The sequence below is a fragment of the Saccopteryx leptura genome, chromosome 2 (genome assembly GCF_036850995.1).
Source record: "Saccopteryx leptura isolate mSacLep1 chromosome 2, mSacLep1_pri_phased_curated, whole genome shotgun sequence".
Taxonomy (NCBI): Eukaryota; Metazoa; Chordata; class Mammalia; order Chiroptera; family Emballonuridae; genus Saccopteryx; species Saccopteryx leptura.
In genome coordinates this window covers 247,466,424-247,481,629 of record NC_089504.1, presented here as the reverse complement: position 1 = coordinate 247,481,629, position 15,206 = coordinate 247,466,424, and positions in this window count along the sequence as shown.

Here is a 15,206-nt window from a genome sequence, read left to right as displayed (position 1 = left end):
GATGATCCTGCGCTCAAGCTGGCAACCTCAGGGTCTCGAACCCGGGTCCTCCACATCCCAGTACGACGCTCTATCCACTGTGCCACCGCCTGGTCAGGCCAGTGCTTTGTTTATTTTCATGGCCGAGTCGTACTCCACTGTGTGGATGGACCACCTTTGTTTACCCTTCATCCACTGATGGACACTTGGGTTGAATCCACCCTTTGGTTATTATGAATAGTGCCGCTGGGAACATGCCTGTTTTTGTATGGGCATGTGCTTTTCATTCTTTGGGGTGTGCTCCTAGGTGACCAATGGCCCAGTCGGGTCGGATGGTGACTCTTATGTTTAGCATTTTGAGGACCTGCCAAGCTATTCTTCTTGCCAGCTCACCGTGTCCATTCCCACCAGCACAGTGTCGGGCTTTCAATTTTTTCACATCCTTACTGACACTTATTTTCTGGTTTCATTTATTTTTTAAAATTATAGCCAACTTACTTACTGGATCTGACATGGAGCGCTGTGATGTTTTACAGTTGACTTTTTCTCTGTTATAATGAATGTAGCAGACATGGCTGCCTTTCTCGGCCCCAGGCACCACACTAGGCCAACACTGTCCCTGAAGCTCAGGAGCTGTGGGGGACCCAGAGCCAACCTGACCCCCCCCCAGGAGGGGACAGAACCAGTTTCACGGTGTGTACAGCCCATGCAGGCACACGGGGGGGAGGGGGCATGCTTTGCTTAAGGTCCCGTAGCCACCGTCTTGAAACTTCATAACGTCTGAACATGTGCCCAGCATTTTGATTTTGCACCGAGCCCTGTAAATTGTGTCGCTGGTCTTGGGTAGCAGTCCTAGCTGGAGGCAGGGGTCTGGGGAGGCCTGTCCCCACAGCTGTGGCTTTGGCCTCTGGGGGCGGGGGCTCAGAGAAATCTAGAACCAGTACCCTGGCCCCCACCCCCACGGCTGCACCCTGGGCATTTCTCAGGGCATCCCTTCCCTTCTCACTGCCCCCTCCCTCTTCGAAGCTGATCCCCGAAGCTGAATTAGTGCATTAGACAGCAGCAGATGGGTTTTTCCAGATGGCTAGCCTTGGCTCTGTTTTGGGAGGAGGCTGTTAATCTGATTTGGGGTCACAGTCAGAGCTGACAGCTCTAGGGACAGAAACCCAGGACCTCAAGGTGCTGCTCCCCAGGTCCCCAGCTACAGAGCTGGAGAGGATGCTGGAGGCAGGCGCTTTGGGGCCAAGTCCCCTCACTTGGGCGGCAGGAACAACAGTCCCTCTGCAGCATGTTCCCGTATCCATTACAGGGTAGCTGTGCCAGGGCTCTGACCCCACCTTCCCCACAAGCCCCCAGATCTGCTTCTCTCCCCACGTGTGGCTAAGACCTTCCCTACCTCTGGGGGCATCCATAGCTCATGGGTTCGGAAATCCACCTGTCCTCCTGCTCTTCGTCAGGGCTGCCTGGGACAGCTGCGCAGGTGGTGGCTACCCACGGGGTGCTCGGCTGTGAGGCTGAACCCCACTCACACCCCCTTACGCCAGGGGCAGGTGCACTCAGAAGAGTACACAGACCAGAGAGGGGACCTAAGTGAGTAAATGGGACAGCTGTAAGACATTAGAGAGTGGTGAGTACTGTGGGGAAAAGGAGGTCTGTTCCCCCTTTAAAGAGAGCACTAGCCACAGCCAGCAGGGTTGTAATTGAGAAAAAATTGACAGAACATAAAATTCAGCTTTTAAAGCATTCTAGGCGCTGGTTGATTAGCTCAGTTGGTTAGAGTGTCGTTTGGAAACACCAAGGTTGAGGGTTTGATCCCTGGTCAGGGCACATACAAAAGTGACCAATGAACGTACAGCTAAGTGGAACAACAAATGAATGCTTCTCTTTTTCCACCTCTCTCCCTTCCTTTCTCTGTCTCTCTAAAAGCAATCAGTGAAAAAAAATATACCATACAAAGCATTCTAAAGCATAGAATTCAGTGACTTTTAGTACGTTCACAGTGTTGTGAAACTCTCATCATATCTAGTTCTGAAACATTCTCATTACCCCAAAAGGACAGCTTGTACCCATGAAAGTCATTCCCTGATCCCTCCCCCCCCCCAGCCCCCGGCACCCTATAATCTGCTTTCTGTATCTACGGACTTACATATTCTAGTCATTTCATTTATTTTTTTAAAATTTTTATTTATTTATTTATTTATTTATTTATTTATTTTTTTTTTGCGTTTTTCTGAAGCTGGAAACAGGGAGAGACAGTCAGACAGACTCCCGCATGCACCCGACCGGGATCCACCCGGCACGCCCACCATGGGGCGATGCTCTGCCCACCAGGGGGCGATGCTCTGCCCATCCTGGGCGTCGCCATGTTGCGACCAGAGCCACTCTAGCGCCTGGGGCAGAGGCCACAGAGCCATCCCCAGTGCCCGGGCCATCTTTGCTCCAGTGGAGCCTTGGCTGCGGGAGGGGAAGAGAGAGACAGAGAGGAAAGCGCGGCGGAGGGGTGGAGAAGCAAATGGGCGCTTCTCCTATGTGCCCTGGCCGGGAATCGAACCCGGGTCCTCCGCACGCTAGGCCGACGCTCTACCGCTGAGCCAACCGGCCAGGGCTATTTATTTATTTATTTACAGAGACAGTGAGTCAGAGAGAGGTATAGACAGGGACAGACAGGAACGGAGAGAGATGAGAAGCATCAATCATTAGTTTTTCGTTGCGCGTTGCGACACCTTAGTTGTTCATTGATTGCTTTCTCATATGTGCCTTGACCGCGGGCCTTCAGCAGACCGACTAACCCCTTGCTGGAGCCAATGACCTTGGGTTCAAGCTGGTGGGCTTTTGCTCACACCAGATGAGCCCGCACTCAAGCTGGCAACCTCGGGGTCTCGAACCTGGGTCCTCTGCATCCCAGTCCGATGCTCTATCCACTGCGCCACCGCCTGGTCAGGCTCTAGTCGTTTCATTTAAATAGAAGCCTACAGTATATCCTTTTGTGTCTGGCTCCTCTGCCCTGTTTGCAGGGCTCACCTAGGTTGGGAACTGTGTCAGGACTTCCTTCTTTATTTTGGGGGAATAATATTCCATTGTGTGAACGGACCACACTGTGTTTGTCCTGTCCTCTGTTGGTGGACATTTCGGTTGTTTCCACCTTTTGGCTGTTGTGAACAGAGCTTCTGTGATGGTTTGTGAACCAGTTTTTGTGTGGCTTTACATTTCCAATGATCTTGGGTAGAATTGCCGGGAAAGGGGCTCTTCTGAAACCTTGTTTTCACCGAAGTCCTTAGTGAGGAAAAAATGTTACCTCCCTAGCAAGCACACAGACACCCCCCCCCCAAAAGCTCAACAAAGAATATTTAGTTATTTATTACACATTATTCTGTCCTATAATTTTTTTTTTTCTTTCAGGGACAGAGAGAGAGAGAGAGTCAGAGAGAGGGATAGATAGGGACAGACAGGAATGGAGAGAGATGAGAAGCATCAATCATCAGTTTTTTGTTGTAACACCTTAGTTGTTCATTGATTGCTTTCTCATATGTGTCTTGACCGTGGGCCTTCAGTGGACCGAGTAACCCCTTGCTCAAGCCAGCAACCTTAGATCTAAGCTGGTGAGCTTTTTGCTTAAGCCAGATGAGCCTGCGCTCAAGCTGGCGACCTTGGGGTCTCGAACCTGGGTCCTCCACATCCCAGATCAATGCTCTTATCCACTGCGCCACCGCCTGGTCAGGCTGTCCTATAATTTTTAAGGAAAATAAAATGATTTCATGACCCATGAATGCCTCAAGCCGTTTGAAAACCACCCGTGGTGGAGCCATTCTCCGGGTGTTAGCAACAGCCTGGGTTGTGTTTACAAACGCTGTAAACAACTTATGTGTCTTTTATTTGGTCTTTTTTGTTGTTATTTTTTAAATTATGGTCCAGGATGTATGTGGAATATAATGTGGGAGAAAAAGACATAAAGATATAACTTGGGTCCATACATATTGACACGGATACATGTCTCTCTTTTTTTTTAGATTTTTTTTTATTTTTGGAGGAGATGGGAGAGAGAGAGAAAGAGAGGGAGTGTGAGAAAGAAGGAAAAACAGGAAGCATTGACTCATAGTATACTGCTCACAAAAATTAAGGGATATTTCAAAATGAATATGAAGCTATAAAATATCCCCTAATTTTTGTGAGCAGTATAGTTGCTTCCTGTATGTGCCTTGACCGGGCAAGCCCAGGGATTCCAATCCATGACCTCAGCATTCCAGGTCGACGCTTTATCCACTGTGCCACCATGGGTCAGGTGGATACATCTCAAAAACATAAAAATGAGCCCTGGCCGGTTGGCTCAGCGGTAGAGCGTCGGCCTGGCGCACGGGGGACCCAGGTTCGATTCTCGGCCAGGGCACATAGGAGAAGTGCCCATTTGCTTCTCCACTCCCCCCCCCCTCCTTCCTCTCTGTTTCTCTCTTCCCCTCCCACAGCCAAGGCTCCATTGGAGCAAAGATGGCCTGGGCGCTGGGGATGGCTCCTTGGCCTCTGCCCCAGGCGCTAGAGTGGCTCTGGTCGCGGCAGAGCGACGCCCCGGAGGGGCAGAGCATTGCCCCCTGGTGGGCAGAGCGTCGCCCCTGGTGGGCATGCCGGGTGGATCCCGGTCGGGCGCACGCGGGAGTCTGTCTGACTGTCTCTCCCCGTTTCCAGCTTCAGAAAAATACAAAAAAAAACAACAGCAACAACAAAAAAAAACAAACATAAAAATGAGCAAAAAAAAAAAAAGCATGCTGCAGAATGGTAGCTTATGATGATTTAATATATTTGTTGACAACAGAAAACAAATCTATTCCTTGGGTAGAGAACTAGGTAAAGTGGGAAACTGGGCTCCACTCCTGCGGGAGTCTGTCCAGGACCGCGGATGGCGGGGCCCAAAGCCTCCCTGCGCTCTACTCCGCTGTGAGCAATGCGAGCGGGCGTGGAGGAGCCACCAGAGACCGGTAACCGCGGTGGGTGCTGAGTGGTGGGCACGGGCGGTTGTGTTGTATTATTGCTGAACGTTAGAATTTCCCCCAGGGGGTGCGGAGCGTCCCTCCTGTGACATGCGCCCTCGCAGGGCCCTGGGAAGGTCTGAGCACTGTTCCCTTGCTCCTGTTGACTGCAAACAGGAGTTGTTGAAAAGCCCAACAGCAAGCCCACACTCCAGCCAAAAATTCTTCCTGGGCCCAAGGGCCACTGTGGGCACCTCCATCCACCCCTCCTCCCTCCCCTCCTCCTGGGCCTGAACGTCTAGAAAATTCCACAGAGCAGGGAGTCTGGAACCCAGTACCCACCTACACAGCCATGACAGCTGAGGTAAGTCTATTATCCTGTCAACTTATAATGCAGGAAAATTCTTCAGCTCTTTTTATAAAGGTTTTTTTTTTTAAACTTATTGATTTTTAGAGACAGGAGGGAGAGAGACAGAAATATTAATCTGTTCCTGTATGTGCCCTGACCAAGGATCAAACCCGCAACCTTTGTGTATCAGGATGATGCTCTAACCAACTGAGCTAACTAGCCAGGGAAGAAAGAGGTTATTAAAAATTGTTTAATGTGTACTTTTTTTATTGTAAAATACATAACATAAAAGCGACCCATTTCATCATTTGGAATTGCACCACCCAAGAGCATGACGTACCCTCACGTTTTCAAAGCACCTTTATTCCTTCCTTTCATCTGAGCGACCAGCCTGTGGGGCTCAGCACCGAGATGGACAGATGGTGATGATGACGATGGTGATTCTGGTAAAAACCCAACAACAAAGGACGACGTTTCCCATGGTCCAAACACCAGTCTAAAGGCTTTATGTATTAACTCTCGTAATCCTCACGAGCTCATTGTGAACAGGCTGTTGTGAACACAGCTGTCATGAACAGTTACACACAAGTCTGTGGCTATAATTCTTAACCCTGTGTTTTTCTAAAAAAAAGAAAAAGAAAGAAAGAATAGAAAAATGAGATCGAGTAACCTGCAAAAAGTCACCCAGCCAAGTGACAAAACTGAGACTTGAACCCCCTCAATGGTCCGTACACCTGAACTTTTCCCTGGATCCCTTCACCGGTGCCCTCGTCCGACCAACAGGCGAATGCGCACATCGGACTCTCCGCCCAAATTCTTTCCCACCTTTATCTTGATTTCTTTCCTTCCTTTGCAGTAAGTCACTAAGCGTTACTTGTTCCAGCCCAAGGGGTGGGGATTGCTGAGTCACTCAGGGAAGAGTGAGGACACAGAACCTCACCGGAGATTGCCTCCTTCCTCTGGTTCTTGCCTCCGGCAGGAGGAGTTGTCCCCAGGCCCCTCAGTCCCAACAACACTGAGATGTCACATTGTTCCTGAGACCGATCATTCAGCAGTGATTAGTTTCTCCAGCATTGAGACGGTGTGTGTACGGTGTGTGTACCAGGCACAGTATATCAGGCTCGGGTAGGCAGGGACAGTAGGAGGTAGGGGTCACTGATGTTCTAACGCAGTGGTAGTCAACCTGGTCCCTACCGCCCACTAGCGGGCGTTCCAGGTTTCATGGTGGGCGGTAGCGGAGCAACCAAAGTATAAATAAAAAGATAGATTTAACTATAGTAAGTTGTTTTATAAAGATTTATTCTGCCAAACTTAGCGAAAATCCGACATAAAGTACTTGGTAAGTAATTATTATTATATGCTTTAACTTGCTGTAACTCTGCTTTATAAATTTTATTAAGTAACTTCCCTACTTTATTTTTTTTTAATTTTTTAAAATTCATTTTAGAGAGGAGAGGGAGAGGCAAAGAGAGAGCGGAGAGACACAGAGAGAGAATGGGGGAAGAGGTGGAAGCATCAACTCCCATATGTGCCTTGACCAGGCAAGCCCAGGGCTTCGAACTGGCGACCTCAGCATTTCTAGGTCGACGCTTTATCCACTGCACCACCACAGGTCAGGCTACTTCCCTACTTTATAAATCACCATTACTGTGGAACTGGTGGGCGGCTAGAAAATTTTACCACTAACCGAGATACAAAAGTGGGCAGTAGGTATAAAAAGGTTGACTACCCCTGCTCTAAGGGATCACGAACCCCATGTGGTGACAAGAGAGAGTGATTTGAGAGAGGGACTCCGTTTGAGATGTGGTGACCTTAGGGATGACACCGAGACAAGGACTGAGTGGGGAGGAGGGGGCCGGCCACGGGTGCCTGGAGGTAAGAATGAGCCGGACAAGTGTGGTGGTTCCTCCAAAAGTTGACCTTGGAGTGACTGTACAACCCGGCAGCCCCACTCCTAGGTAGAGTCCTCGGAAAATGAAAACATGTTCCAGGACAGACTTGTGCGTGACTGTTCATGACAGCTGTGTTCACAACAGCCTAAAGGTGGAAACAACCCGAATGTCCCTCAACTAATGGGCAAACAAACTGCGGGCTCTGCCTACGCGGGACAGTTCCTTCACCATAGAAGAGTTCTGACCTAAGCCACCGTGGAGATAGCATGGAGAAAGGCACCAGACACCAAAGGCTACATGTGGCAGGGTTCCTTTTGTGCGCGCTATTTCGAATAGGCCCATCTGTAGACAGAGCAGGTTCCAGGCAGAGGGAAGGGGGGTGACTGCTTTCATGGGTGAAAGGTGTTTTTTATGGGGTGATGAGAAAGTTCTGAAACTGGAGAGACCCCGCGGTGGTTGCATAACACTGTGAATACACACTCCTACCAAGGAATGTACACACTCTGAAGTGTTTAATTGCATGCTATGTGAATTTCACCTCATTTGAAAAAAGGAAAAAAAAGAAGGGAGGGTGGAAATAGACCTGGGCAAGGGAGTGGCCAGTATAAAGACCACCCACGCTCAGTCAGAGGCTTGGACAGGGACCGCTCTGTGGCCTCTAGGAATGGGTTTGGCTTCTTCCATGAAGACTGGAGAGCGCTGAAGGGTTTTGATCAGGGTGTGACATGACCGACCATCTGGATGTTTGTGTGTGGACTGCGCACTGGACTGGTCAGGGCCAAGAGCGGTGGCAGACACCCCACGCCCCACCCGAGGCTGAGGCAGAGTATGGGGGGGTGGCCTGGACTCACCCCGTTCTGTGAATGAGGAAGTACAGCGGGGATTGTTCCACCACTGGGCCTCCCACAACCCTCACTCAGGATGTCCTGCTGTTATTTATAACTAAAAGAGCCTGGGCGCTCAGAGGGCTTTGAGAAACACTTCAAGGAATTTTCTGCTCTGCATGCGGCCAAATGCCCCAAGTCAGCGAGGGCCCTGGGCAGTAATACAAGCCCCAAATACTTATGCAGTGGAGGCCCTTTACCTCTCCTGGCCCCAAGAGGAGCCACACAGCACATGCCAGGGGCAATTAGGGACTCCCTGACCCAAGAACTGACTCATGCCAGTTACATAACTAACGCCTGGTCTGCTGCCAAATGTGAGTTTTCTGACCTCTGACCCTCAATTATCTAGCTTTTCTGGACATCAGCCTAGAGAAAGGGAAGGCTTTTTTCCAAATGGGAGCCTGGCTGGAAGCTGGGACTGATATGCAGTGGGGCTAGCCAAGGACGGGCTTTTCCAAAACAGGATGATGTCTGATTTGGGGACATCCTTTGTGCCTCACCACCTCCAGGCAGTCTCCCCTGATTTCTCACTACCCTAGCTCGTCTCCTCCATCCTCATTTATTTGACCTGTCACCACTTCTCTGGCGTGTTGCTTGCTCTTTGAACATACTAGAAGCTTCAGAAGGGCAGTAGCCTTTTCATACCTGTCCCCCCACACACATACTAGGTGTACTCCTTGCTTAAAGAAGTACTCTAACCCTAACCACCAGATAAATTTGTACATCAGCCCACCGACTTGGCATCTCCCTTCTGATGTCTCAAAGTCACCTCAAATTCATCATGGCAGAAATGCAGTCTCAGGAGATTTTCCTCCCAGACTTGTTTTTCTAGAAGCCAAGTCCATCTTAGTGACACCTGAGGACAGCATAGCTGAGCTCATACCTGACTCCTCCCTTTCTCTGTCCCCTGCAATGCATCCCTTGGCGAAACCCGTAGGGCTATCAAATCAACCTGCTGAGTGGGATCCCCTCTCCCCGTCTCCTCGGCCCCACTGAGACCCACCCCTTCACAGTAACCTTCCAGGTCCCATCTGACCCCACCCTTATATTCCATTCTCCACACAGCAGCCAGTGATATCTTTCTTTTCTTTTCTTTTTCTAAGTGAAAGGAGGGGGGATAGTGAGACAGACTCCCCACTTGCACCCCATCTACGGCTGATGCTCAAAACAACTGAGCTATTTTTAGCACCTGAGGCTGACATGCTCAGACCAACCAAGCTGTCCTCAGTACCTGGGGCAAACACTTGAACCAATCCAGCCCCTGGCTGCGGGAGGGGAAGAGGGAGAGAAGGAGGAGACAGAGAGAGAGAGAAGCAGATGGTTGCTTCTCCTGTGTGTCCTGACCAGGAATCAAACCCAGGATGTCCACATGCTGGGCCAACACTCTATCCTGCTGAGCCACCAACCAGGGCCAAGACCTTTCTATTCTAATGAGACCTTCTTCTTTAGAACTGTTTTAGATGCACAGAGAAACTGCAAAAGTGGTACAGAGAGTTTCCCTGGTGTTCACATCTTTCATGAGTGTGGTCCATTTGTCCCAATGGATGAACTAGTAGTATCAGTACATTATGATTCATTAAAGCCTATATTTTATTCAGATTTTCTCAGAGAACACATGTCCCCTGTCACCATCATGTCTCTAGGGTCCTCTTGGCTGACAGTGCTCAGACTTCCCTTGTCTTTGGCAACATGGACAGAGTTGAGGGGGACTGGGCAGGGACGGTGTAGGTTGTCCTCTATTGTTTTTGTTCTTCTTTTTCCTTTTTTTGTATTTTTCTGAAGTTGGAAACAGGGAGGCAGTCAGACAGACTCCCGCATGCGCCCGACCGGGATCCACCCGGCATGCCCACCAGGGGGTGATGCTCTGCCCATCCGGGGCATTGCTCTGTTGCTACCAGAGCCATTCTAGCGCCTGAGGCAGAGGCCATGGAGCCATCCTCAGCGCCCGGGTCAACTTTGCTCCAATGGAGCCTTGGCTGCGGGAGGGGAAGAGAGAGACAAAGAGGAAGGAGAGGGGGAGAGGTGGAGAAGCAGATGGGCGCTTCTCCTGTGTGCCCTGGCCGGGAATCGAACCCAGGATTCCTGCACGCCAGGCCGATGCTCTACCACTAAGCCAACCGGCCAGGGCCCTCTATTGGAATTTGATGTTTTTCTCATGACTACACTGGGGTAATGGGTTTTTGGGAAGAAGGCCACTAGGGCAAAGCAGCATTCTGATCACATCACATCAGAGGTGCAAACTGTCCGTGTGATTTGTCACGGTTGATGTTGACCTTGGTGCCCAATTCACTGTGCAGTCACTTTTCCCTGCTTTCCTGCCACCCTGTTTGGGAAGAGGTCTCAGTGTACGGCCCACATCGAGGGAGCCAAGAATCACTGGGAACATTACAACTTTGAATCTGCAACTCTCCTCCGACTTGAACCCTATGGTGACGCCTTCTGGTCTTGGAATAAAGCTGACCACCCGGGCCCCCCTGCCAGCATCCCCTCCCCCAGTCTTTTCCAGGCCAGCTTCTTCTCGTTCAGGTCTCTCTTAGCTCACAAGTCACTTCCCCTGGGGAGCCAGGACAGATCCTGGGGGAAACCCTGAACCCCACCCTACGAAGGTCCATCAAAGCCTTTCTTTGTCCCGAGGGCATTTGCCAATCCAAGAGTCCTGCACACCCAGACTGCAGCACAATGGCCTTGTAGACAGCAGTCAAGACAAACCAAAAGAAAACAAACCAAGGCCCTGGCCGGTTGGCTCAGTGGTAGAGCATTGGCCTGGCGTGCAAGAGTCCCGGGTTCGATTACCGGCCAGGGCACACAGGAGAAGCGTCCATCTGCTTCTCCACCCCTCCCCCTCTCCTTCCTCTCTGTCTCTCTTTTCCCCTCCCGCAGCCGAGGCTCCATTGGAGCAAAGCTGGCCTGGGCACTGGGGATGGCTCCATGGCCTCTGCCTCAGGCGCTAGAATGACTCTGGTCGCGGCAGAGCAACGCCCCGGATGGGCAGAGCATCGCCCCCTGGTGGGCATGCCGGGTGGATCCTGGTTGGGCGCATGCGGGAGTCTGTCTGACTGCTTCCCCGTTTCCAACTTCAGATAAAAGAAAAAAAAAAGAAAGAAAACAAACCAAGACAAACCAGAACAACCAACGTGTCATCCAGACTTCACGTTGATGACCTCACCCTGGCAGCTTGACATCAACCGTGGTAGGAGTATTTACACCACAGGAAGCAGTAGGTGCCACAAGTCAGGGCCTTTTTCTTCCTGGCAGCTGATTGCTAAAACTTACCCGGACACCAGTGAGGGGCGTCACTGACCCCAGCCCCAGGGGATGGTGGAGAAGGCTGTGTTGATACTGAGCAAGCTAGAGAGGAAAAGGAACAGGCAGAGAAAATTCCTGAGAAGTTGTCACAGGCCTACCCACTCACAGATTGACATCCATGGATCTTCGGTGGCCCCAACTGATGCTGCCTTAGGAGCCTGGCCAAAGCAGACACGTCATCTTCGGAGGACGGATCTCTTATTCTAGACCTCAGAGAATAATTTTCCCGGGGCAGCATCCAACATGCAGTGAAGAACACCTGGCCCGCAAGGAAACAGGTCACCACAAGCAAGAACCAGCAGAAACAGAGCCCCAGAAACCTCAGACACTGGAATGGTCCAGCACAGATTCAAAAACAGTTTGCTTGTCTCGTTTCTAAAGAATCATCATCATTGGGTGGGTAGCCCAGTGAATAAAGCATTGTTCAGGGGTGCGTAGGTCGCAGGTTCCATCCCCGGTCAGGGCACATAGAAGAAGCAAACAATGAGGGCACAACTAAAATGGAATAACTAAGAGGAGCAATGAGATAATGCTTCTCTCTCTCTCTCTCTCTCTCTCTCTCAAATCAATGGGAAAACAATTTTTTTTAATTTAAAAAAAATCATCATCAAGCTTGAAAATGCTTGCAAAGACCAGAGGGCTATGAAAAACAGCACAGCAGACTTGATTAAGAACAGAACAGAACTACTGAAGAATTAGGGAGCTATTGGAAGAAATTATGCAGAATGCAACACCAAGAGGCAACGAGACAGAAACACCAAGGAGAGAGAAGGAGACTGTTAAGATTCCATGAGCGAGCGGTTTTGCTCCACGCGTGTTGGGAATTTCAGACAGAGGGGGCCAGGAGAGGGTGGGGCAGAGGAACTATGGGAAGAGATAATTGGCTGGGAATTATCCAGAACTGATGAAAGGATGTCAACCTACAGATGTGAGGAGGCCAAATATTTGCTGAATGAGTAAGTGAGTGAGAGATGCCTTGATAAGTGGGCCCAGCCCCTTCCCTCAACCTCAGATGTGGGCCAGGGTGGGTGGGAAGTCCCCCCCCACACACACACACACTGCTCTCCGGGCCTTTGCACGCCGTGGGAGCCAACCTGACCTGTGGATCCGAGAGCCTGCCAGCTCTCAGCCATCTTGCGCCCGGAGTTCTTCACACACTGTTCAGCTTTTGCTGTCCCGCCTCCCCTCCCTAGTTATCGGGGAGGTTTAAAATAGACAAGGCAGGGGGAGGAATGCAGCCCAGCTACTGAGCTGTGACAAGCCCAGCCTGCAACCCTGAACTTGCCCCTGGAGAAGAGGACTATCTGAACCTGTTTAGCAGTCACTCTTTCTTGGAACAAAGGGAAGTGTTTCAAATGCAGAAAACCCACCCAAGAACCCTTCCAGCCAGAGGGGAGAAGGGAAGAGGGTTAGAAAGGGTTGGCCTTGTCAATCCCTCTGTTGTGTGGCAGGGGACCCGCACAGACCAGGCTGCCAGGGGCTGAGTTGTCTAGGTGGCAGGACCCGCCTCCGTGCATGTTTTTCTAGAATATAATGCCTTATATTTGCAGCATAGGAGCTGAGACAGAAACTAGCCCTGTTCTTCAGGTGGAAAGACAGAGGCCCAAGAAGCAAAGCTATTTGCTCCTCCCGTCAGTTGCCAGAACTCACATCGTCTGGTAGCCCAGACCAGGCTGGTTCTTCGCCTGGCACTGCGAATCAAGTACCTGCTATGTACCAAGTGCCCCCTGACTCCGTAGAGGACAGGCGTCTCGTTTGTCCTGACCCCAGGAGTTAACAGTTTATTGGCGAGGACAGATCAAACCCAGGTGGGAAGGTTTCAGGCCGCTTACAATAGAGAGTACAGAATCATGGAGTCACTAGCAGACGGAGGCGGTGGATGGGTCTCACCAGATGAAGTCAGGCACGTGTGTCATGACCCTTCTTTGCTTTACTGCGCTTCAACAGAGGTTGCATTTCCCACAGACTGAAGGCAAGACCCTCCCCCAGTGGAAGGATGGCCACTGATTGTATCGCCATGTTCTGGAGCCAAACCTACAGCATGGATAAGCCCTGAGCAAATCATGCAAAGTGGAAGAATCTGGACCCCAAAGCACAGTACTGTGGGATTCTACCTTTGCAAAGTATTGAATAGGCAAGTTCACAGACAGGAAGCAGGATAGAGGTTGCTTGGGCTGGGAGAGGGGAGACGGGTAGTGGTTAAATGGGGACAGAGTTTCAGTTTGGGGTGATGAAAATGTCCTGGAGACGGATGATGGTGATGGTAGCACAATCATATGACTGTGCTTCATGCCACTGAGCTGCCAGTTTAAAAATAGTTAAAGTGGTGAATGTTATGCATGTTTTACTACAATACAAAAATATTTTTTAAAAGTGGTAGGTAGGCCTGACCTGGTGGTGGCGCAGAGGACCCAGGTTCGAAACCCAAGGTCACTGGCTTAAGCGCGGGCTCATCCAGCTTGAGCGTGGGGTTGCTGGCTTGAGCCCAGAGGTCGCTGGCTTGAAGTCCAAGGTCGCTGGCTTGAGCAAGGGGTCACTGGTCTGCTGTAGTCCCCTGGTCAAGGCGCATATGAGAAAGCAATCAGTGAACAACTAAGGTGCTGCAACGAAGAATTGATTCTTCTCATCTTTCTCTCTTTCTGTCTGTCTGTCCTTATCTGTCCTTCTCTCTGTCTTTCTCATGCCAAAAAAAAAAAAAAGTGGCAGGCAGGGGAAGCAGTTCTCTCGGTATTCATAGAATAGACCTCAATACAGAGAAAGAATGTTACATAATATGATGCCATTTGGGTTTTTAGGGGGTTTTTAACCAAAAAGAAAAAAACAATCCACCAGAAACAATACTAAATATGCTATGTGTTCAGATGTTAAAGACTAAAAACAGTCTCAGTCTAGAAAAGGACACCCCAAGGAGAGTTGTCAGTGGTCCGGGAGAAAGGATGGAGAACCCAGTCAGGTGGTCAGAGAAGAGCTTAGGGTGTGATCTGTTTGTTTCTAAAGGAGGAGGGTGTGGCGGGTTGAATAATAATCCCCTGGGAAAATTTGCACCCTGACCCTCAGCACCTGTTCACAACATTGCTGTCTGTAGCAGAAGGGGGCCTGGCAGGTGTGATGTGGTTAGGGATGCTGAGACCGGGGAGTGCCCATGGTCATCCGGGTGGCCCAGCGAAGTCACAGGTATCCTTCTAAGACAGAGGCAGGAGGATCAGAGTCAGAAGAGATGTGGCCATGGAAGTGGAGCTCCGAGTGTGATGGTTGCTTTGAAAATGTAGGGCGCTGGGGTGGCCCCGGCTGGATAGCTCAGTTGGTTAAGTGTCCTTTTGAAACAACAAGGTTGCAAGTTCGATCACTGGTCAGTGCACACATGGGAAGCAACCAAAGAATGCACAACTGAGTGGAACAACAAATGAATGCTTCCCTTCCCACTCTTCTCTTCCTTTCTCTTTCTGTCTCTCTAAAAAAATTAATAAAAATTAAGCCCTGGCCGGTTAGCTTGGTTGTATGGAGTATTGTTCTGAGAGCAAAGGTTGCCAGTTCAAATCCTCGATCAGGGCACATACAGGAGCAGCTCAGTGTTTCTGTCTCTTTCTCCCTGCCTCCCCCCCCCAAAAAAGGGAGGGGAGGGGCACAAAGAAAGCCAGTTAGAAGGTGATGGAAGACAATTGGACTTTGAGGGATGGGAATGCAATATAATCAAATGTCAAAATAACCTAGAGATGTTTTCTCTGAACATATGTACCCTGATTTATCAATGTCACCCCATTAAAATTAATAAAAAAAAGAGAAAGAAAGAAAGAAAAAAAGGAAGAAAGACAAGAAAATGGAAGGGGGCCGCCAGCTA